Source organism: Oryctolagus cuniculus, chromosome 1 (genome assembly GCF_051225735.1).
Source record: "Oryctolagus cuniculus isolate XC-2025 breed Fujian yellow rabbit chromosome 1, ASM5122573v1, whole genome shotgun sequence".
Lineage (NCBI taxonomy): Eukaryota > Metazoa > Chordata > Mammalia > Lagomorpha > Leporidae > Oryctolagus > Oryctolagus cuniculus.
In genome coordinates, this window is record NC_142867.1 from 49,144,887 (window position 1) to 49,167,036 (window position 22,150).

A 22,150-nucleotide genomic window follows, 5' to 3' on the forward strand; every position below is an offset into this window, starting at 1 on the left:
CTTTGGGAGGGACGATGACAGATATTTCTCTTATACACCTTAGAGGACCCCTGCTGTCACCTTGCTCTCAGACTTCTATCTTCCAGAACTGTGACACAGTACAATTTTTGTTTAGGCCACCCAGTTTGTGACACTTTGTTATGACAGTCCTAACAAACTAATATGATGATGCTTCAATGAATATCCTTAGATATACATTTTTCCCACCAAGATGCAGGTATACTGGTAGAATTCAATGAAGTAAATTTCTCAACTTTTCAACCAATGACATTTTCCTCATTTGAATCAATGATATGCCCAGGCCCCTCTCATCTGGTTACAGTACACCCCTGAACACATGGAATTCTGTCATGCCTCAGTATCTTTGCACATGCCCTTGGCATTACCTGCAATGTCCTTCCTCCTGAGGTGCTCCAGGGGAACTCCAACACAATCACTTCAAGGGTTTGCCTTCTCTATGGATGGATGGCAGCCACGAGGATGAACGTCAGTGTTTCCCACCTCCTGGTAGTCACACCTTTGGAAATTCCCTTTCCTTGATTACAGACCAGGTTTATTGACTCCCAATAGAGTATGGCAGAGGTGATGGCATATCATTTCTGAGATTAAGTTATAAAAGTCTATGTTTTCTGTCCAAGGGTGTTTTCTCTGCCACACTCTTGTTCCCTTGCTCTTTCTCTTGGTTATTCACGTGGAGGGAAGCCAGCTACTGTTTGGTGAGACAGCTGAGGGGAGAGGCCCATGCAAGGAGGCAGCAAAGTCCTCTAACATTTACATGAGTGAACTTGGAAGTGGATCTCCCTCCAGTCAAGCCTTTGGATCAGGCAGCTGACAACCTAACTACAACCTCTTGAGACTTTGTGGAAGAAGCTCCCAGGCCTGCATTGTGGGACCACGGAAACTGTGACATAGTAAATGTTACTTTACACTGCTCCATTCTGGAGTAAATGTGGCAACAGGTCAGTAATGTACCTTCCATCTTCACGCTCTCTCTCCCTGGAGCCTCTCCAGTTATTTGGGCGTTATTTCAAGTAATGCTCACCACACACAATCCTTTGTTTCTAGACTGCTCTCCCTCATTGATTTTCTCCAAGGAAAGGAACCGTACCTCAGTCAGCTTCAGATGGGTGCTTTCGAAAGTTCATGGAAAATGTGTATTATTCTTTAATTCTAGTTTGCCAAGAGTTTCCTGAAGTATTCTCACATTTACGATGTTATTCACAAAGTTCCAGTTGCCACCAGCACTTCCCTAGAGAGTTGCAATAATCTCCAGTCTGAACAGCCTCCTCTAGCCCCTTTCTAAGCCATTTCCACCCCAGCCCCAGGAAATCTTTTAAAAATGCCATTCTCAGCATTTGAGAGCTTAAAACCCTCCTCCTTCTTTTTAGGATAAAGACCTAAATTCTTCACACAGCCTCTCTGGCCCAGCCTGAGCTGCAGGCCTCACTGCAGCAGCTACCGGCACTTCCCCCTCGTTCCCAGCACAACAACAAGGCGGCCTTTCAGTTCCTCAGATGAACCCTGTGCCTTCCTCCCTCCAGTCTTGGCAGACACTGTTCCCTCGGCCTAGGGTGATCTCCCCCCATCTTCACTCATCCTTTCAGTATCAGCTCAATGTCACTGCCTCTGGGAAGGCTTTCCTGCCTTCACATTGCTTATCACATTTGAGATTAAATGCTTATTTAGGTGTTAAATGTTTTTCTCCCCTGTGGGACTCTAAGCTCCCAGAGAGCAGACACCTTGTCTTGGTGACCACTGCTTCCCAGCACGGGACACATTGCCTGACATATAGAAAGCAGTGTATCGCAGTGGGCATTTGACCTAGCAATTAAGCTACTTGGATTCCAGCATCCTATGTAGGAGTGCCTAGGTTCAAGTCCTGGTTCCTCTGCTTTCCATGCACACCCTGGGAAGCAGCAGGTGATGGCTCAGTGGTTGGGACCCTGCCACCTGGAGTGGGTTGTTGGCTCCTGGCTTTGGCCTGGCTCAGTGCCAGCTGTTGTAGGGATGAACCAGTAGTTGGGAACTCTTTCTCTCTGCCGTGCTGTCAAATAAATTAAAAGAGAAAAAGAAAGGAAGAAAGAGGATCAATATATTTTCTTTTTTCTGAATCAATTGTAAGACAAACATTTCTTATTCCTTCTACAAACTTCACATCCTCTCATCAATTTTCTGAGTGTCATCCTCTATGACACTGTTTTAGGTGATAAACTCTGAGGGGTAAAGATCACAAGTTTTTTTTTAAGATTTTATTTATTTATTTGAGAGGTAGAGTTACAGACAGTGAGAGGGAGAGGCAGAGCGAAAGGACTTCCTTCCGTTGCTTCACTCCTCAGATGGCTGCAACGGCCGGAGATGTGCCTCCGAAGCCAGGAGCCAGGTGCTTCCTCCCAGTCTCCCATGCAGCTGCAGGGGCCCAAGCACTTGGGCCATCTTCTATTGCTTTCCCAGGCCATAGCAGAGAGCTGGATTGGAAGAGGGGTGCCCACATGGGATGCTGGCGCCGCAGGTGGAGGATTAACCTACTGTGCCACAGAGCTGGCCCCAAGACCACAAGTTTTAAATTGTGTAATATCATACTCAGCAGAGTCCTCCTACTGGGGTAGGGACACTGCATTGGGGAAGGAAAGAGGAACAGAACTACTTATTAATGGGCTTAAGATATCCTTAGCCTGTGGGGGGCAGAGTAAGGTTAAAACTGCATGGGCTGTGCAATCAGGCCCAGGTTCGGATCCCTGCTCTGTTGTTTCCTAGTTCTGTGGCTTTGGGCAAGTTACTTTCCTCTCTGTTCCTCAAGTTCCTCAGCTCTACAATGAGGATATAAGAAAGGTAATTTTTGTGGCATAGAGAGTTAGGCCACAGCCTGCAACACAGGCACCCCACATGGACACCAGTTGGAGTTCTGGCTGCTCTACTTCCAATCCAGCTTCCTGCTAATGCACCTGGGAAAGCAGCAGAAGATGGCCCAAGAGTTTGGGCCCCTGCCATGGGAAGATCCTGATGAAGGTCCTGGCCTTGGCTTGGCCCAGTCCCAGCTGGTGTAGCCACTTGGGGAGTGAACCGCTGGAAGGAAGCTCTGTCTTTCCTTTTTTCTTTAATTCTGCTTTTAAATAAATAAATATTGAAAAAAGATACTATTTATATGGTTATTGGAGGAATTCAGTCAGATAATACTCATAAACACTAAGAAGAGAGCCTGGCCTTAGTGAAATCGGAAAAGACCCCCTAAAATTTACCCTGAAATGTGGTCCTTTAAAGTTCCATAGAAATGTTATCCGGGGTGTCACATGCGCTACCGGAATTTGGGGTGCCTTACGATTTCACCACGGACTTATTACTAAATCCCCGATATTAGTAAGCCCGAGAGGGTTCTTGCCTAATATTTAGAGAAGAATTCTAAATACCGGCAGCATGGTACGTTTTAAGCTTTTATTTAGTAAGAAAGGTGCATCAGAGAGTGAGAGCTTTATTTAGGGGAGAGAGGTGAATAGGGGTTCATACCGAGCACCAGGAACCAGCCACGTGGATGAGCATCTAGGCCAGGAAAAGCCTAGAACACATGGCCCGAAGGCCATGCGCCCTGGAGGCACAGGGCTACAGCAAGCCCTGTCCCGGCAAGAGGCCAGGGAAGAAGAGCAGGGCAAAAGCCTCGAGCACACTCTGCCCCAGGCTTTTAACCCACTCCAAAGGGGAGTGGTTAATTAACCTGATTGGCTGGTGGGCACCCCGGTGTGGCCAGGTAGGGGAGTGAGGCCACACAGGGGCGTGGTCTTCCAGTTCACAAATCTGACCAATTTTAACCTGTATGCCTGCCTACTTCATTAGCAATTGTTCAACAAATGTCAGTAATAAATAATAAATGTCAATAAATGTCAGTCACCATTTTTACCTGTGGTTAAAAATAATTAACAAAAAAAAAAAAAAAGGAAGATTGGCCATTTCTCATTTGCTACTTGCAGAAGTTTGGGAATATTTATGGCAAAGTTCTCTGTGAGGAATTTAGGATTGAAACATTTAAAACGTAATGCCTCCTTCTCAATCCCTTTCTCTATCTTTAAGTGTTAAATTGAAGCCAGTAGGAGAAAAGAGAGAGGGGAAGCAGTTGCCAGCTATGTTCTAGTTGGCTCCAGTTGTACTTTGTCTCAGAGTACACATACATCTTCATAAACCATTGCCAGGCACCTGTTCAGATTCTTGACACCCAGCAATTTGTGAATGCTGCTTTTTTCGAACCTGGAAAACCACCAGACTCCTTTTTTTCCTGTTTCCCCAGTTGGATCCCTTCTACTCGATGAGAGCCTGTTAAGCACTGGCCACTCAAAAGCTGTAATAAAATAATGAAGGCAGAACTGCAACAAGGGACTAACTCAAGGACTAGGGCCATCTGCTCCTGGGGCCTTGGGAAAATATTTCTCATTGATAAGTATAGGAAAGATACAAAAACACAGTCAATCTACCCTGAAGACTCAGTGTTCTCTCAGGCCTCTTCCTTCGGTGAAGTCACATTCAGTTCTGGAGCAGAAGCTAAGGAACTAGCGAGCAGATAAACTGCCCCCTCCCACCACCCTTTTAATCTTGTAAAAGAGCTGCCTGCCAATTCTAGAAATTCCTCCTTTGATCAGAAGATAAAGCAGAACAATGCGGTGGAACTAAGTGGATTCCTAAGGGACATTCTTCTAGGGTGTGTAAGGCTTGCTTGGAAGTGTGTGTGTACAGGAGGTGGGGTGGGGGTGGGGAAAGCTAGGAGTAGGAAGGGTGGTGGACAGGAGCTGCTAGTCACAGCCAGAGGGAATAACCACACTGTTGCTTCTAGGTTTCCCTCCCATGTAACAGAAACTCCATGCAATCTCCCCATTTCCAGGGAGAGAGACCAGAGGGGCCCCTCAACTCCACATTCCTGGGCCTCCCCACACTGCCACCCCCACCCCAACCCCAAAAAGAAAAAAACAGATTTTTCCCGCTGTTATTTACTGGAGGTAAATTTTTACTTCTCCAAGAGTTTTCTCACTACACAAACTAGTTACACACAGACCTCTAAAGTGGGAGAAAGGGCGACCACCATGGTAGACTGAAATTCTGAGAGGTACAGCCCCTCTTACTATCTAAGGGAATCGAATTTGAATCGTACTTCTGTCCATAACGTTGATTGTGCCTCAACCTATCCATCTGAAAATGGGGGTAATTTTCCTATCTGCCCCACACGGTTATACAATCTTTAAATCTAACATTTGAGGGCTAAATGCTTTACAAGCATAATCCCATTCAGTTCGCTTGAGGAAGGTATCATTATAATGGAGATTGTATGTGAAAACGTTTTGTAATGGAAAATGAGCCGTCTGGCAGTGAGTTACCGCGGTCCGGCTACCTTCCCTACCTGGCTGTTTTGAGGATTAAACCCGACAGACGACAGAGCGCCTTACTTACTATCAAGCACTTTGCACGGCCCACGTGATGGGCTAAATTACACACCCTACGGCACGAGAGCCACCATAAGGAATCTGTAAATGCAGGTTGGAGCGAACGATTTTAAGTCTTGCCTGTTCCTTTCAGTCTTCCAATCACTGACTGTCTCCGAGCGGCCTGGGGCCAAGACCACAAATCTGGGAGCCGCAGCCCGGATGGAGGCGGGTGCGGGGCGCCAGCAGAGGGTACGGGAACAATAGGGTATGCCGGCTGGCGAGGCTTCAGACGCCGGACTGGAGAGGTTGCCGCTTAGGGGTGTGCACAGAGCCACCTCGCCCAGGATGGGGCTGCACAGGAGGACGGCCACGGTACGCCCGGCGATCCCCAGGCGGAGCCAGAGTTCTGCTCAAGCCTCTGGGGGCGCGCTCTAGCCCCGCCCACCACCGCAGGTAGGCCGTCCTCTCCAGCCAATCCTCTAGAAGCTTGGCGCGGAAGGCGGTGCTTGCTCCCGGAAGTGACGTGCGGTGCTTGGCTGGCCGCGGAGTCGGCCGAAGCTCTCGGCAGCGGCTGAGCCAGCTGAGAGGGAAATGGCTCAGACCGTGGCGGCGGCTGCAGCGGCTCCGGTTGTGGTGGAGGTGGAGGCTCAGGCGGCGTGAGGTGAGGAGCTGTCTGTGCGCCTGGGGCCGGTACCCCGGGTCCTGCTCTGCGAGGTTGTAAAGGGATCTCAGGATGGGAGGATCCCTTGTCGCGGCCCCCAGTCCCCTGGGTGCCCGCCTCTGACCCTCCATCCCGTAGTCTTGTTGCTGCCCAGCCCGACTCACCTCCCTCCGGGTCTTGCCACCACCCGGGCTATTGGCAACTGCCCCACGGGAGGTGCGAGGGGCCCGCGCCCCCACAAGGCCCCTCTTGTAGGTGGCGGGAGTGCGCCTGAGGTTGGTTATGTCCCAAAGGGGGAGGGGAAGCCACCCCCCACCCCGCCCCGGTCCCTTCGGGACCCGTCGCATTCTCTGGTCAGGTTGTTAGTGCCGGCCAGTGTGTAGCTGCACTTCTCAGTGATGGCCCTTCTCTCACCTCCTGTCCGGTCTCCGGCTTTGGGGACTGAAGATCCTCTTTCTTCTCCCTGGACTTCCTACTCTCCTCCCTGTTGCTTTCCTTTTTTTTTTTTTTTCTTCTTTGCCGCGAATCCACTTGCCTTGGGAAAATAGTATTATTTCAGTGTGAATTTAGCTCATCATCTTTCTGGGTGGGCAGTCAGATTAAAAATATTTGCTTAACTCTTCTGAGTGATGGAGGAACAGTAAATAATTGAAGGAAGAAAAACCACATACTTATTATCTTCGCTAAATTGTTTGGCTTTAGAAACTAGATTCTCCAGCTGTGGAATTTTTTCCGGGGGGAGCAGGGATTCAAGAGGGAAATGAAGAAGGAGAAAACTAAGTGAGGAGGAAAGATGGAGATAAAGAAGGTGGAAGAGAGCAGGGATGGTTGTTTTCCTATGTTGGCCTGGTAGAAGTTGAAATTAAAGTTTTCCTTTGAACGGTAGATGTTTGAAGCGAGGCCTTTCTCATTGAACGCGATTACAAGATTAAAGAGAGATCCTAATATCTTTCCAGGTGAGTGGGTGTCAGGCAGAAAAGCTCTGTTGGGAAAATTGTTTAATTTGTTGGAGCATCAAAGCCACGGAGTAGAAAAGATGCAAAAGAAAGCTAGTAGTGAAGACATAAAGGGGGAAGCTGCACAGACAGCCGGAAACACGGAGTCCAGGAGAGACTTTGTACCTTTGCCTCCTTGGCTTATGGTTCAGTGTCTACAAGAGGCTGCTTTCATGGCTCTGCATGGTTGGCTCTTATTTATGGTAGCAAATTAGATGGAAATGACTTAGTTGTGGTAAACAGATTTTTGGAGATAATCGACTTGTTGAATATTAAGACAGTGTTTGAGTACTGAAAAACATAATAAGAGTAGAGATCTTAGTATTTGTTAACTCAAATTTAGTTCCAAAGTGATTTTGTGTTGGTACAGGGGGCATATGGAGCTTCTTCCACAAATTCCATAACTGTTGACTAAATTAACAGATTTTCTTACATGGTTTTTATGTGCTATTTGTGTTTTGTATGTGTGCTGCTTGAAGTTTTCTTTGCATATATTTATTCACAGGTTTCACTTTTTTGTATTTCATGCATTTAGGATTTGTAGGAACTATAACTTTCTGTGGTTAACCGTGTTAAGTGTATGATTCTTTGTTCCTTCCCTCTCCTAGTCACAGCTCTAAAATTTTTGACTAATTGAAGATTGCTGCATCAGTTCTCATGTTCAGGAAGTTTTCTTTAATCTAGCACAATGTTGTATACTTTGTAAATAAACACATTGGATAAGTGAACTTACACCTACAGAGAGTGTTGAATTTCCCAAGAGCTCAAATCCTTATCAGAACATCAGACCAACTTTTCGGAGCAGCAGTAGTGTAAGGCACTTGAAAAAACTTTTGTGGCTTTCATTACATAAATGATCCATTTTATTAGTTTAGCATAATCCAAAAAAGAATTTGAGGCAGTTAAATGATAGTGTTTTAGTGCAGTATAGTCACATAGTGGGTGATTTGATTGGATAGTTGTACCTGAGGAGAGCTAAAATGTAACCCTCTGAAAAATCTTAGAGTTCTTGAGGGCCTGTCAGAATGCCGGCACCACAAGGGTTCCAGGGATAGAAAAGTGAATGGGATAGAAGAAGTTCTGTAATTTGTCTGGGTAGACAAACATACAAATTATATCAGTGGGCTTATAAAGGTTGTGGTAGATCCAGAGTGCTGAAATGATGGGAGATAGAGAGGGAGTGGATGTGATGAAGAAGATAATACTGCAATTGAGGCTTAAAGGATGAATTCCTTCTATTAATGAGGATGGAGTGGATAAAAGTGATCAGGTTCTAGATTTCGCCCTACTGGTACCAAGCAGTGAGATAATTTAGCAAACTGCTTATTACCTCTGGTATCTGTTTTCTTATTTAAGATTTGACTATATGTAATGTACTGCTGTCCAGTAGAACCGTTATATGAGCCAGGAATGGAAGTCACATATGTAAGAGACTTTACATTTCTCCCCTAAGTCTTTGAAATCGAATGTGTATTTTAAATACTTGGGACGCATCTCAACTCAGGATAGCCACCATGTGGCTAATACCTACCGTAGTGAACAATGTAAAATTAAAGTATGAAAATTCTACTGTTCTGTTCTTTGGTTCCTGCTTGAAAAGGGAAAGCAACTCCTATGAGAAATGTATTACTGGTAATGTATAATTTTTTATTATTCATACATGATGTTCCTTGTGTGAGTATTGTAATCATACTTGGAAATATTGCTCTTGGTAGGGTTTAGGTTATTTGGGGCTAGAAGAAGTTTCTAATCATAAGTCCATTTTTGATATTTTTATTTCATGCATCTTTTTATATTTAAACCTTTACTTCTCATTGTAATCTGTTGATTCTAGCATAATGGATTCAAAAGAATGACAGACACTTTAGGCAGTTAAAAGGATTGTGAATTACTTTTGGCTTTCTTTAAAATGTAGACATTTGGGTGCAAAAACATGATTTTAAAGCACTTGCAATAGATTAGAAAGAGCTTGTTGGCTTAGTAGCTAATATTTGTCTTTTAACTTTGAGAATGCTCTCAGATAGTGTGTACTTAATATTCATACTGTTAAATGTTAGGCTTACAGTTAGTCTTTTTTTTTTTTTTAAAGATTTATTTATTTATTTGAAAGGCAGAGTTACAGAGAGGCAGAGAGAGGCAGAGAGAGAGAGAGAGAGAGAGAGAGAGAGATTGATCTTCCATCCACTGGTTCACTCCCTGGATGGCCACAACAACTAGAGCTGTACTGATCCAAAGCCAGGAGCCAGGAGCTTCTTCTGGGTCTCCCATGTGGGTGCAGAGGCCCCAGGACTTGGGCCATCTTCCACTGCTTTCCCAGACCATAGCAGAGAGCTGGATGGGAAGTGGAGCAGCGGGGACTTGAACCGGCACCCATATTGGATGCCAGCACTGCATGTGGCAGCTTTACCCACCATGCCACAGTGCTGGCTCCCTACGGTTAGTCTTATAATGCAAGAATTAGATTGTAGATACTGCTAATAATATACAGTGTTGATTCACTTTATTTATTGTGCATTGAGCTTAGTTTTTAAAAAACAACTTATAGGCTTGTTTTAGACAAAAGCACTATGACTGCCAATAATAAAATAAATAATTTTCTTATACTTGCGTGATTAATGATTCTGAATTAATTAATACTTCCCTCCCACCCCCAGACCTTACTACCTGAGAAGTAAATAGAGCAAGGAAAATGGGTTCCAAAGACATTGTGACTTGTTTAGCATAATGTAAGAGAGGCATTGCTTGAATCTGTGTTTTACAATGCTATGCCCAATGTACTTTTCATATAATATTTTATGGTATTTGAATGTTAAGATATATACTATGTATCAGATTTTTGGACTCTGTATTAAATAATACTTATTTTCTGCTATTAGGAGCTTTTGCCTGTGGATGATTCAAGAAATCTTAGGCTATTAATTCATTGTAGCTTTATTAATCTAGTCTATATGGAAGATATATATTTCAAAGAGCTGAAATAGAGGCTGGTGACTATAAATGAGCAGCAATATAATGCTAGTTCCTCTTGTGAAGTAAGTAGGGACTTGATAAGGAGTTTGAGTGTGGGAAGAGAAAGGTATAGACAGTGCTGATAAAATAGATTTTAAAAATTTTGCAAGGGGCTAGCACTGTGGTGTAGCATGGGCTAAGTTTCTGCCTGAATGCCAGCATCCCATATGGGCACCGGTTCTAGTCCTGGTTGCTCCTCTTCTGAACCAGCTCTCTACTATGGCCTGTGAAAGCAACGGAAGATGGCCCAAACGCTTGGGCCTCTGCACCTGCTTGGGAGACCCAGAAGAAGCTCCTGGCTCCTGGGTTCGAATTGGTAAAGCTGTTGTAGTCATTTGGGGGGTGAACCAGCAGATAGAAGACCTCTCTCTCTGTCTCTCCTTCTGTCTGTAACTCTACCTCTCAAGTAAATAAATAAATATTAAAAAAAATTTTGCAATATGGGAAATCCTAATGGCAATTGACTATTACTCAAAAAAGTAGTTGCCTATAAAAACAGAAATTACCAGTTTACCCTAAGAAACTAGCAGTAGAAGCAGAAAGAAAATGAATATTATGGCCGGCACCGCGGCTCACTTAGCTAATCCTCTGCCTGCTGTGCCGGCACCCGGGGTTCTAGTCCCGGTTGGGATGCCAGATTCTGTCCTGGTTGCTCCTCTTCCAGTCCAGCTCTCTGCTGTGGCCCGGGAGTGCAGTGGAGGATGGCCCAAGTGCTTGGGCCCTGCACCCGCATGGGAGACCAGGAGGAGGCACCTGGCTCCTGGCTTCAGATGGGTGCCGGCCGCAGTGCGCCGGCTGTAGCGGCCATTTGGGGGGTGAACCAACGGAAGGAAGACCTTTCTCTCTGTCTCTCTCTCTCTCTCTCTCTCACTGTCTAACTCTGCCTGTCAAAAAAAAAAAAAAAAAAAAAGAATATTATTTAAGATCTGTTGTTCAATGAGAAGGAAAAGCAAACAGATCAAAATGAGGGTTGGGTATTTGGCCTAGCAGTTGACGTGCTGGTTAAGATGCTGGCATCTCTGAGGAGGGCATCATAGTGCAGCAGCTTTAGCCACTGCCTGTGACGCCAGCATCGCATATTGGAATCCTGGTTGCTTTACTTCCAATCCAACTCCCTGCTAATGTGCCTAGTAAAGCAGTAGAAGATGGCCTAAGTCCTTGGGCCCCTGCCTCCAATGTGGGAGAACTGGATGAATTCCCAGCTCCTGGCTCTGGTCTGGTCAGGCTGTTGTGGCCATTTGGAGAGTGAACTAGGAGATGTCCTTTCTTTGTCACTCTGCCTTTCAAATGCATAAAATAAATAATAACAAAAAAGATTGTTAAGGTGAGAGACTTTATGTTTGGGGGGAAAAAAAAGAGAGAGAGAAAGAAAGAAAGATGTTGGCTTCCTGTCTCAGAGTGCCTGGGTTTGATTCCTGATTCCAGCCTCATGCCAGTGCAGATACTGAGAGACAGCAGGTGATGGCTCAAGTTGTTGGGCCCCTGCCACCCAAGTGGGAGACCTGGCTATGGTTCCTGGTTCTGGCCATGGGCTCAGTCCAGCTGCAGGCATTTGGGGAATGAACTGTGGGGTGGAGCTCTTCCTGTCTGTCTCTCAAATAAAATATGGAAAAGTGGGAAATGAGTGAGAGGAAACTACAAAGGGAAATCAGTACTTTGTGATGAGGTAGGAAAAGAACATGAATGTTGATGGGAGAAAGAAATATCTGAGTTTTGAAAATGTCAGTCTAAAGGAACAGGAAAATACTGTCTTCAAATGTTTTATGTACATTTGTGATAGTTTTTCATCACTATAACAAGATATCTGAGAGAAACCACTTATAAAACAAAGAAGTTTATTTGACTCATGTTTTTAGAAGTTCACAGTCCAAGGCCACCTGAGCCTCATGCCCATTGGTTTGGCTTTCTGGTGAGGCTCACAGGGTGACAGTAATGGAGCTTGTGTGAAGGAACCATCACATGGTGAACCAGGAAGCAGAGAGAGAGACAGAGAGGCTAGGCTCAACTCACCTTTTATAACCAACCCTCTCTCTAGACCCTACCCTATATGGGTATGCCCTCAGGTACCACTGGACTCACCTCCTAAACACCTTAATTGGATTAAGTTTCAGCTGAGTACCATTAACTTATGACTTGGTATTTAAAGTCCTATATGAAAGGTGGATATTGAGATAATGGTTAATTTGGGGCTTAGTATGTCTGCATCCCATATCAGAGTGCCTAGTTTCAAGTCCTGGCTCTGTTCCCAATTCCAGCTTCCTGCTAATGAGTACCAGGGGAGGCAACAAGTAATGGCTCAAATAGTTGGGTCCCTATCACCCATGTGGGAGACCTGGAATGAATTTCTGGCACCTGGCTTTGGCCTGGATCAGTCCCAGCTGTTGCTGGCATTTGGGAAATGAATCAGTGGATAGGAGATCTGTCTCTTTGTATCTGCTTGCCTTTCAATTAAATGACTAAAATATATATATAAAAAAATAAAGTCCTATATGAGCTTGGAAACCGAATCTTATGTATTCATACTGTAATGTATAGCTGCTCTGAAATCTCTTTACAGTTTAGTTGAAATAAGGTACTCTTTGGCTTTAAGAAATTTGGAATAGCCTAGTTTCATCCAACCAGATCTCATAATGACATTTACCAGACTAGAATTCTGCATCTATTATAAAGCATGACATGAAATTACAGTTGTTTAGGATTCTTTTTTAAAGTCATACTTATTGTGCTATATATGTAGTAAAATTCACCTGTTTTAGGTGTATGATTTGTAAATTATAAAAAAAACAGGGATGGTTGTATAACTGCCAACAACACAATTAAGATTTAGAATATTTTCATCATTTCAGAGTTTCTTTCTGTCCCTCTGTAGTTAATCTCTTCTGTCTACCCCAAGGTCCTGGCAACAACTGATTTGTTTGTATCCCTGTACTTTGGCTTTTCCCAGAATGTCATATAAATTGGATCATGTGGTATACAACCTTTTGAGTCTGAATTCTTTGATTTAGCATACTTTTGAGATTCAGTAAGAGGCCTCTTTGTAAAATAACTTATTTTTATTTTATTTTTAAAAGATTTATTTATTTTGAAAGTGAAAGTTACAGAGAGAGAGGGAAAGACAGTGAGGGGGATCATCCATCTGCTGGTTTACTCCCCAGATAGCTGCAACAGTGGCTTTGTGCCAGGCTGAAGCCAGGAGCTTTATCCGGGTCTCTAATGTGGGTAGGGACCCACACACTTGGACTATCATGTGCTGCTTCCTAAGGATGTATAAACAGGAAGCTGGATTGGAAACAGGAGCCAAACTCAAAACAGCACTCTGATGTGGGATGCAGGTGTGCCAACCAGCGGCTTTATCCACTGTGCCCTAATGCCTGTTCAAGTAAATTATTTCTTAGGAAGTTTATAGAAAAATTGTGATGTGAATAAAGAAAATTTTTTGTGGACCCTGGACCTGGTTTTATCCTATTATTTGTTTTTTATGTATACAAGCTATTTTTTGTTCATTGTCAAAACCACAGGGTTCTAGAATTAAGTTTTTTGGAAGTGGGAAACTGAAGATTTGTCAGGATGATGGCTTTGTGATACTTTTATTATGGTAGGTTATATATCACAAAATTTGTCATTTTAATCATTTTTAAGTGCATAGTTCCACGACCTTAATTAGAGTCACAATGTTGTGAACTTATCACCACTATTTCTAAGATTTTCTTCACTGCAGACAAAAAGTCTGTACCCGTGAAGGAATAACTAACCATTCCCCCTTCCCTCTAACCCTTAGCAAACACTTACCTATTTTTTCCTTTGAATTTATCTGTTCTTGATATTTATATGTAAGTGCAGTCATGCAGTATTTGTCCTTTTATGTCTGACTTATTTCACTTAGCATAATGTTTTTGAGGTTTGTCTCTATTGCAGCACCTGTCAATTTTTTGTGACTGAATAATGTTCCATTAAATATATTACCACATTTTATATTCATTTGTTGGACATGTCTACCTTTTGGCTATTGTAAATAATGTTGCTAGAAACATTAGTGTATAAATATTTGAATCCCTGTTTTTAGTTCTGTTTTTAGTTCTTTTGGATTTATATCTAGGAGTGGAATATCTGAGTCATAGAGTAGTTGTTTTTAATTTTTTGAGGCAATACCAAAGTGCTTTTCAAAGTGGCTTCATTTTACATTCTTCTACCAACAAAGTAAAAGGGTTCCAATTTCTCTGTATCCTTGCTATCACTTTAAAAAAAACAAAAGATTTATTTATTTGAAAGAGTTACACAGAGAGAGAAGGAGCAGCAGAGAGAGTGAGAGAGGTTTCCCATCCACTGGTTCACTCTCCAATTGGCTGCAACGGCCAGAGCTGCGCAGATCTGAAACCAGGAGCCAGGAGCTTCTTCTGGTCCCCCCACCCTCCTCACCCCGGCGGGTGCAGTGGCCCAAGGACTTGGGCCATCTTGTACTGCTTTCGCAGTCCATAGCAGAGAGCTAGATCAGAGGTGGAGCAGCCCATATGGGATGCTGGCACTACAGGTGTTGCCGCTTTACCTGCTATGTCACAATGCTGGCCCCCTGTGGCCCCGCTATCATTTTCATTTCTTTTCTTTTTTTTTAGCTATATCCATGCAAGTAGATTCAAAGGGGTATCTCATTGTTTTTGATTTGTATTTTCCTAATGACTAATTTTGTCTTTTGAAGCAGTTGTTGGCAATAAGCTGCTTTTTTAAATCGTAGAAACATATTGATGTTTATTTCAATAATTGGCCAAATTTGTATTTTTATATTTTTATTATTTGAGAAGGAGAGGGGGAGAGTTCCCATCTACTGGTTCACTCTCCAAATGCCCAGAGTGACCCCTGGCTTAGGGACTAATACTGGAAGCCAGGAACTAAATCCAGGTCTCCCACATGGGTGGCAGGGAGCCAATTATGTGACCTATCACCCCTGCCTCCCAGAGTGGACATTATTAGCAGGAAGCTGGAGTCAGGAGCTCAGTGTCAAATTCAGATACTCTAGTGTGGGACATGGGTATCGTAACTACTAGGCTAAATGCCCGCCTCCTCACATATGTGATTTTTTGGAAAGATTTGTTTACTTGTTTGAAAGGCAGAGGGATTGCCTGGGTTGTGGGGAGTGGTGGGGGTTTATACCCCCAGATGGCTGGAACAGATGAGTCTGGGCCAGGTCAAAGCCAGCAACAAGGAACTCCATCCTGGTTTACCCCATGGGGGCAGGGTCCCAGATCCTTGGACCATTTTTTGCTGCCTTCTTGGGTACATTAGTGGGAAGCTGGGTCAGAAGTAGAGTAGCCAAGACTCAAACTGGCACTATCTTGTGTGATGCTGTCATGGCAAGTGGCAGCTTAACCTGTGCTATACTACCAGCCCCCCAACATATGTTTTTTTCTAATTTTTTTTTTTTTAAACAGATTTATTTATTTATTTGAAAGGCAGAGTTATAGAGAGGCAGAGGCAGAGAGAGAGATCTTCCATCCGCTGGTTCACTCTTCAGATGAGTGCAATTGCCGGAGCTGTGCTGATACGGAACCAGGAGCCAGGAGCTTCTTCCAGGTCTCTCACGTAGGTTCTGGGGCCCATGCACTTGGGCCATCTTCCACTGCTTTCCCAGGCCATAGCAGAGAGGTAGATGGGAACTCGTGCCCATATGGGATGCTGGCACTGTAGAGATGCCTTACACACTATGCCACAGCGCCGGCCCCCAACATATGTATTTTTAACAGTCTGTTATATAGTAAGCATTTTATATATGTGTATGTGATACACACACATATGTATAATTTTATTCAACCTTGCAAACACTATGACTACCTTTTACAGATGAGGACACTAAAGACAAAGGGAGAGTAAGTACTTTGCTTAAAATAACACAGTTAAGAGGCAAGCTTGGTGGCGTAAAGCCACTGTGTGCAGTGCTGGCATCTCATGGGTGTCGGTTCGGATCCTGCCTGTTCTGATCCAGCTCTCTGCTATGGCCTGGGAAAGCAGTACAGGATGGCCCAAGTCCTTGGACACCTGCACCCATGTAGGATACCTGGTAGAAGCTCCTGGCTCCTGGCTTTGGATCAGCTCAACTCTGTCCATTGCGGCCATTTGGGGAGTGAACCAGTGGATGGAAGATTTCTCTCTCTCTTCCTCTACCGCTCTGCCTTTCAAATAGATAAATAAATCTTAAAAAAAAAATCTAAAAAATAAAAGTACAGTAAATAAGAGGAAGGTCTGATATTTGAGCCCATCCTGCTACTACTTTTTTCTTTCTCTTGTCCTTTTGTAAACCTTTTATTTATATTTAATTTTTTTTATAAAAACTATCTTCATGCAAATGCTGATGTCATGTGCCATTAAGAGTTCTCTTTTAGCCATAGAAATTGATGGAGTTTGAAGAACAGTTTGTGAACTGTTTTTGTTTTTGTCATTATTGCTACTCAGTTTAATTTTTTCACTGACGTAAGCCACATGAACCTGCGAGCATGTATCATATCACTTAGCACAGAAGCTTCACTGTTACTTGTCGTGTTGGAACTGGGGTAATGTTAAAGTATGTCTACTGACCCATGTGAAATGAATGAACAGTAAAGTAGTCCAAAGTTCAGTATTTATCTTAACAAAGTAGTACTACTGTTGGGATTTTGAGTTAGATTGAAAACTGCTTGGTCAGCAAAATGTCTTTCCCATAAGAACCTCTCATGACTAAATCCTTCCTTCCTTTGTCCTGCTCCAAGACACATATAGTGATAGACATATGCAAATGCAAACACTTTGTTTTGGCCATAGTTATCAGTCTTTTATGTACAGAATGTTGCTCCTAAGGTTTAAAGGTAGAATAACGAATGCTAGGGTACATTAGACTAAAGTGTAGTCATTGCTTTTTTTTTTTTTTTTTTTTGACAGGCAGAGTGGACAGTGAGAGAGATATATTTAATTAATATATTTGTATATATTTATATTTGTATATATATTTGTATATATTTAATTAATATATTTGTAGTTCTTTTACAAAGCATAATCCTTTTTTTTAAATATTTTTTTTTAAATTTTACTTGAAAGAATTACATAGAGAGGAGAGGCAGAGAGAGAGTTCTTCCACCTGGTGGTTCACTCCCCAGGTGGCCGCATTGGCCGGAGTTGCTTCGATCTGAAGCCAGGAGCTAGGAGCTTCTTCCGGGTCTCACATGGGTGCAGGAGCCTAAGGGCTTGGGCCATCTTCTACTGCTCTCCCTGGGCCATAGCAGAGAGCTGGATCGGAACAGGAGCAGCAGGGACTAGAACTGGCACCCATATGGGATGCCGGCGCTTCAGGCCAGGGCATTAACCCACTGCGCCACAGCGCTGGCCCCAAAGCATAATCTTTTTTTTTTTTTTTTGACAGGTAGACAGAGAGGTCTTCCTTCCCTTGGTTCACTCCCCAAATGGCCGCTACAGCCAGCGCTGCACCCATCCGAAGCCAGGAGCCAGGTGCCTCCTGGTCTCCCATGCGGGTGCAGGGCCCAAGCACTTGGGTCATCATCCACTGTCTTCCTGGGCCACAGCAGAGAGCTGGACCGGAAGAGGAACAACCGGGACAGAATCCGGCGCCTCAACCGGGACTAGAACCTGGGGTGCTGGCGCCGCAGGCAGAGGATTAGCCTAGTGAGCCGCTGCGCTGCCGGCCAGATTGAGTTTCTAACTCTCAGGTTCAGCCCCAGCCAGTGGCTGTTGCAGGCATTTGGAGAGTGAACCAACAGATGGGAGCTCTTTCCCTCTGTGTCACTCTGCCTCTCAAATAAATGTTACAAAATGTTCCTCCAGGTAATCATTCTATGTCACATTATTGTTTTCTGTTAATTTCCTATCTAAATTTATGCTTGTTTACTTGTTTGAGTAAAACCACTAATTTACATTTCTCCTGGTATCATCCTAGACCAGGTCACTGCCTGCTGGCTTTTTTATTTCAGTTACCTGTTAACTGGTTTCTTGGTTTCCAGTTTCGCTTTCTTGTGTGTATTTTCCACCAAGCAATAGGGATCTTTGAACACTGTAAATCAGATCACGTGAATGCCTGAATTTGAAATCCACTTTTGGCTTTCTATTATACCTAATAATTTAGTACAGGGTTATATTCTCCTTTCCCCAAGTATATGAAGTTTAATTATAAAAGTTTTTATCAGTGATGGAGAATTATTTTTGGGGAGAATAAAAATTTAAATTTGGATTTAAAAATTAAAAATTTTTTATTTTATTTACTTAAAGGGCACAGAGAGAGTTATCAGTCTTCCATCTGCTGGTTAAATTTCCCAAATGTCCGGAACAACCACGACTGGGGCCTGTTCAAAGCCAGGAGCCAGGAACTCCATCCAGGTCTCCCATGGGAGTGGCAGGGACCAGTTTACTTGAGCCATTACCTGCTGCCTCCTAGGTTGAATATTAGCAAGAAGCTGGAATCAGAGCAGAGCCAAGATTCTATCTTAGAAAACTTTGGCATGGGATACGGGTTTCCCAACAGTTGTCTCTACTGTCAGGCCAAACACCTGCCCCCTCCGTGAACTTTTTTAAGACTCTTGTGTAAAACATGTACTTAACCAAATAGATGGTTCCTTACATTTTATTAGACCTGCTTATTTGGTTAACTTTCACCATTAACTGAACCTAAGTCTTTCATGGAGATATGCTCAGAGTTTGTGAGACTTCAAAGTTTGAGGATATAGTCTCCCATTAGACCTCCCTCACTTCTGACACTAATTGCAAGTTGGAATAGGGATTCCCAAAACCACCCTTAGGGGTTTTGCTTGCTCGAAGGACACATAGGACTCATTAAATCTATCATACTCTATCATACTCTGTTATACTCATGGAGTTCATAGAACATCGTGCAGGGGCTTCCAAACATGGAGCTTCTGGTGTTGTCTCCCTGTGGAGACAGCATTCATTGCATTCATTACTCTCTTGGATATCAATTTATGACAGTACACTTTGCATTATTGCCAGTCAAGGGAAGTCATCTGAGCTTAAGTATCTAGATTTTTTTAAATTGGAACTTCATTACATAGACACTGATTGATGGATTGCCCACAGGGTTAAACTGAGTTTCCAGGTTGGATTCAGATGGATATGACAGGACTCAAAGCCTCCACCCTAAATCACATGGTTTGTTTCTTTGACTGTCTGGCTCCACCCTAAACAAAGACATACCTGTCAGGTATGACGTAGATTACCTCCCAGAAGCCAAGGGCAAAGGCAAGACCTTTCTTTGGCCAAGGCTAAATTCTTTGCTACACAAGATATAGAATTAAAACTTAATCTCCCTGGTTTCTTTAGGAACAGACTGTCTAGATAATAGATTGATTTGACCCTGACTCCACAAATACTAGTAAGAACTGAAGCCATTTCTTTCAGGTGATCATTTGATCCATATCACTCTGTGATCTTGTTAGGTTCTTTCTCTAGTGTATTTTTTATCCTGCTTGGGCTTCATCTGACCTTTTTAGACTTGTTTGGTTGATGTTTATCTTCATGACTGTTTTCAACTGTTTCTTGTGTACTGTTTTCTGTCCTCTGATTTCTTTTTTATAGTTTCCATCACTGCTGAAATCCCCCACCTCTTCACACATGTTGTCCATTTTTCCTGCTGCATCATTTAAAATTTTATCATAGTTATTTAAAGGTTCCTGTTAGGTAATTCCAACATTGGACCATCTCTGGGTCTGCTTATTTTGATTGTATCTCTATATGTCTCATATTCTTTGTATAGCAGACAACTTGCATATAAAACAACAGTAGTGCCTGAAGTTTACTTATTATTTATTTAGTATTTACCATTATCAGGACACTAAACTGAATGTCTTATTTAGAAGTAACTTGATTCTCCTTTGTTGTCACTTTAGTTTTATATACTTCACCATTAGGTTCAAGTGTTTTGGGACAGAATTAAGACTTTCTCTTCAGCAGAATTTGAGATCTGAGCACTGACAGAATTCCAGAGATCTGTTTTGCAACCCAGCTGCTAGCTTCTTAGGTCACTTTTTAGGTTCTCTTTGTTAGTCCTGCTTCCTGCCTTCTGCTGTTGCTGCCCTTCCTTCACCTGTGGGGAGTAGTTTTCCGTCCTGTGAAGGCCTGGAAAGCTTTAGAGGGATTTTTCTCTGCTTTCCTGCCTCATCCAAAGCTCTTGGTAAAAAACTGGGAGTGCTTCAGATCAATTTCTTTCTGTTTACCAGTCTCCTTTGTAAGATGACTGCCCAGTATTTCACAGACTTCAAGAGGGATCTATTTCAGCTCGCTGCTCTATCCCTGAACTTCAGCATGCTACCTATGCACTCAGTTAAGACCTATTGGGAGAATTGGTGGTGAGTACTGACTCATTCCATGCTTGGGGCTCCTTGTAATTCTTAATCTAGCACTTTAGACAACTAAACCTTATCCCCACTGCTCCTCAGAGATCTAGGCTGCCATACTGGCCTACATGTAACCATTAAAAATTTTAAAAGCCTGACTTCTTTTCATCTCTGTGTGCAGTGCATGTTTGCTGCACCAGGGATGAGAATAGTGGAGGGCCTCTTCTATAAAGGGTTTATCAGCTTTTAGAATCTTTTTTTTTTTTTTAAAGATTTATTTATTTGAGAGTCAGAGTTACAGACAGAGGGAAAGACACAGAGATAGGGCTTTCATCTGCTAGTTCACTTCCTAAATGTCCACACCGGCCAGAGCTAGGCTGATCTGATGGCCAAGAGTCAGGAGCTGCTTCCAGGTCTCCCATGTAGGTATAGGTGCCTAAGCAGTTGGGCAATCTTATACTGCCTTCGCAGGCCGTAAGCAGAAAGCTGGATTGGAAGAGGAGCAGCAGGGACTTAAACCGGCACCCAGATGGAATGCTGGTGCCGCAGACAGAGGTTTAACCTACTTACTATGCCATAGTGCTCGCCAAACTTTTAGAATTTAATTCGTTAGAATTTTTGTCATTTCTTTGACATATCATAAAACCATTATTTAGTTAACTTAGCTTGTTTTTTGTTGTTGGAGTAATATTCTCTTGTCACAATGTATGAATATATTCTTATAACTACAAATTCCTCTATTACATATTTATTGGCCTTTGTTTTGAAATTGTAAAGTGTGCAGGTGATGAAACATGTGAAACTCTACCAATGTTTAGATAATGAAAAATTTGCTTTTTATCATTAACTCCCCACAACTGTCCATTTTTAGTTGACATAACAGTCCTTTCTTTTTTTTTTTTTCCAAAGATTTATTTATTTATTTGAAAGTCAGACTTAAGAGAGCGAGAGAGAGAGGTCTTCCATCCTCTGGCTCACTCCCCAATTGGCTGCAACAGCCAGAGCTGCACCAATCTGAAGCCAGGAGCTTCCTCCAGGTCTCCCACATGAGTGCAGGGTTGGGCCATCCTTCACTGCACTCCTGGGCCACAGCAGAGAACTGGACTGGAAGAGGAGCAACCGGGATAGAATCCAGCACCCTGACCGGGACTAGAACCTGGGGTACCGGCACTGCAGGTGGAAGATTAGCCTATTGAGCCGCGATGCTGGCCCTCTTTTTTTTTTTTTTTTTTTTTTTTTTAAGATTTATTTATTTATTTGAAAGTCAGAGTTACACAGAGAGAAGAAGAAGCAGAGAGAGAAAGGTCTTCCATCTTCTGGTTCACTCCCCAATTGGCCGCAATAGCTGAAGCTGTGCCAATCCAGGAGCCAGGAGCTTCCTCCAGGTCTCCCATGCAGGTGCAGGGGTCCAAAGACTTGGGCCATCTATCTTGTACTGCTTTCCCAGGCCATAGCGGAGAGCTGGATTGGAAGTGGAGCAACTGGAACTCAAAGCAGCATCCATATCAGATACCAGCACTGCAGGTGGCAGATTTACCTGGTATGCCACAGTGCCTGTCCCAGCCTCCACTCTTATCCATCAGTCATCAGCTTTTTTCATTAATTATTAACATAAGAGTTTGGGGTTCAAATTTTGCATGTGGTTGGTGAGCCAAGTCCTATTCAACTCATGGCACTATTTTCTCTGATACAGCTCTTCACACTTTTCTGTTCTCTCTGATATAAGTTTTAGTAGTCCTCATGTTTTCTGCCTTGTTTCTTTTCTCT

The 22,150-nt window shown here is 43.3% G+C and overlaps 1 protein-coding gene and 1 long non-coding RNA gene across 4 annotated transcripts in view; one reads left to right on the forward strand and one right to left on the reverse strand.

Annotated features, from left to right (window-relative positions):
• Window positions 1–1,131: 1,131 nt before the first annotated feature.
• LOC149128386 (uncharacterized) lies at window positions 1,132–5,714 on the reverse strand. The gene is made up of 2 exons (XR_016230761.1): window positions 5,425–5,714; window positions 1,132–2,044 (listed from the first exon to the last, which is right to left on the reverse strand). It is a non-coding gene; the product is annotated as an uncharacterized LOC149128386 (long non-coding RNA).
• Window positions 5,694–22,150, forward strand: part of PIK3C2A (phosphatidylinositol-4-phosphate 3-kinase catalytic subunit type 2 alpha) — a 123,906-nt gene continuing 107,449 nt past the window's right edge. The window contains exon 1 of one of the 3 annotated variants that reach the window (XM_089328080.1): window positions 5,694–6,060. The gene's annotated coding sequence lies outside the window, so the exon portion shown is untranslated. The remainder of the gene's footprint in view (window positions 6,061–22,150) is intronic. The other 2 variants (XM_089328090.1, XM_089328086.1) reach the window with 2 other exon arrangements.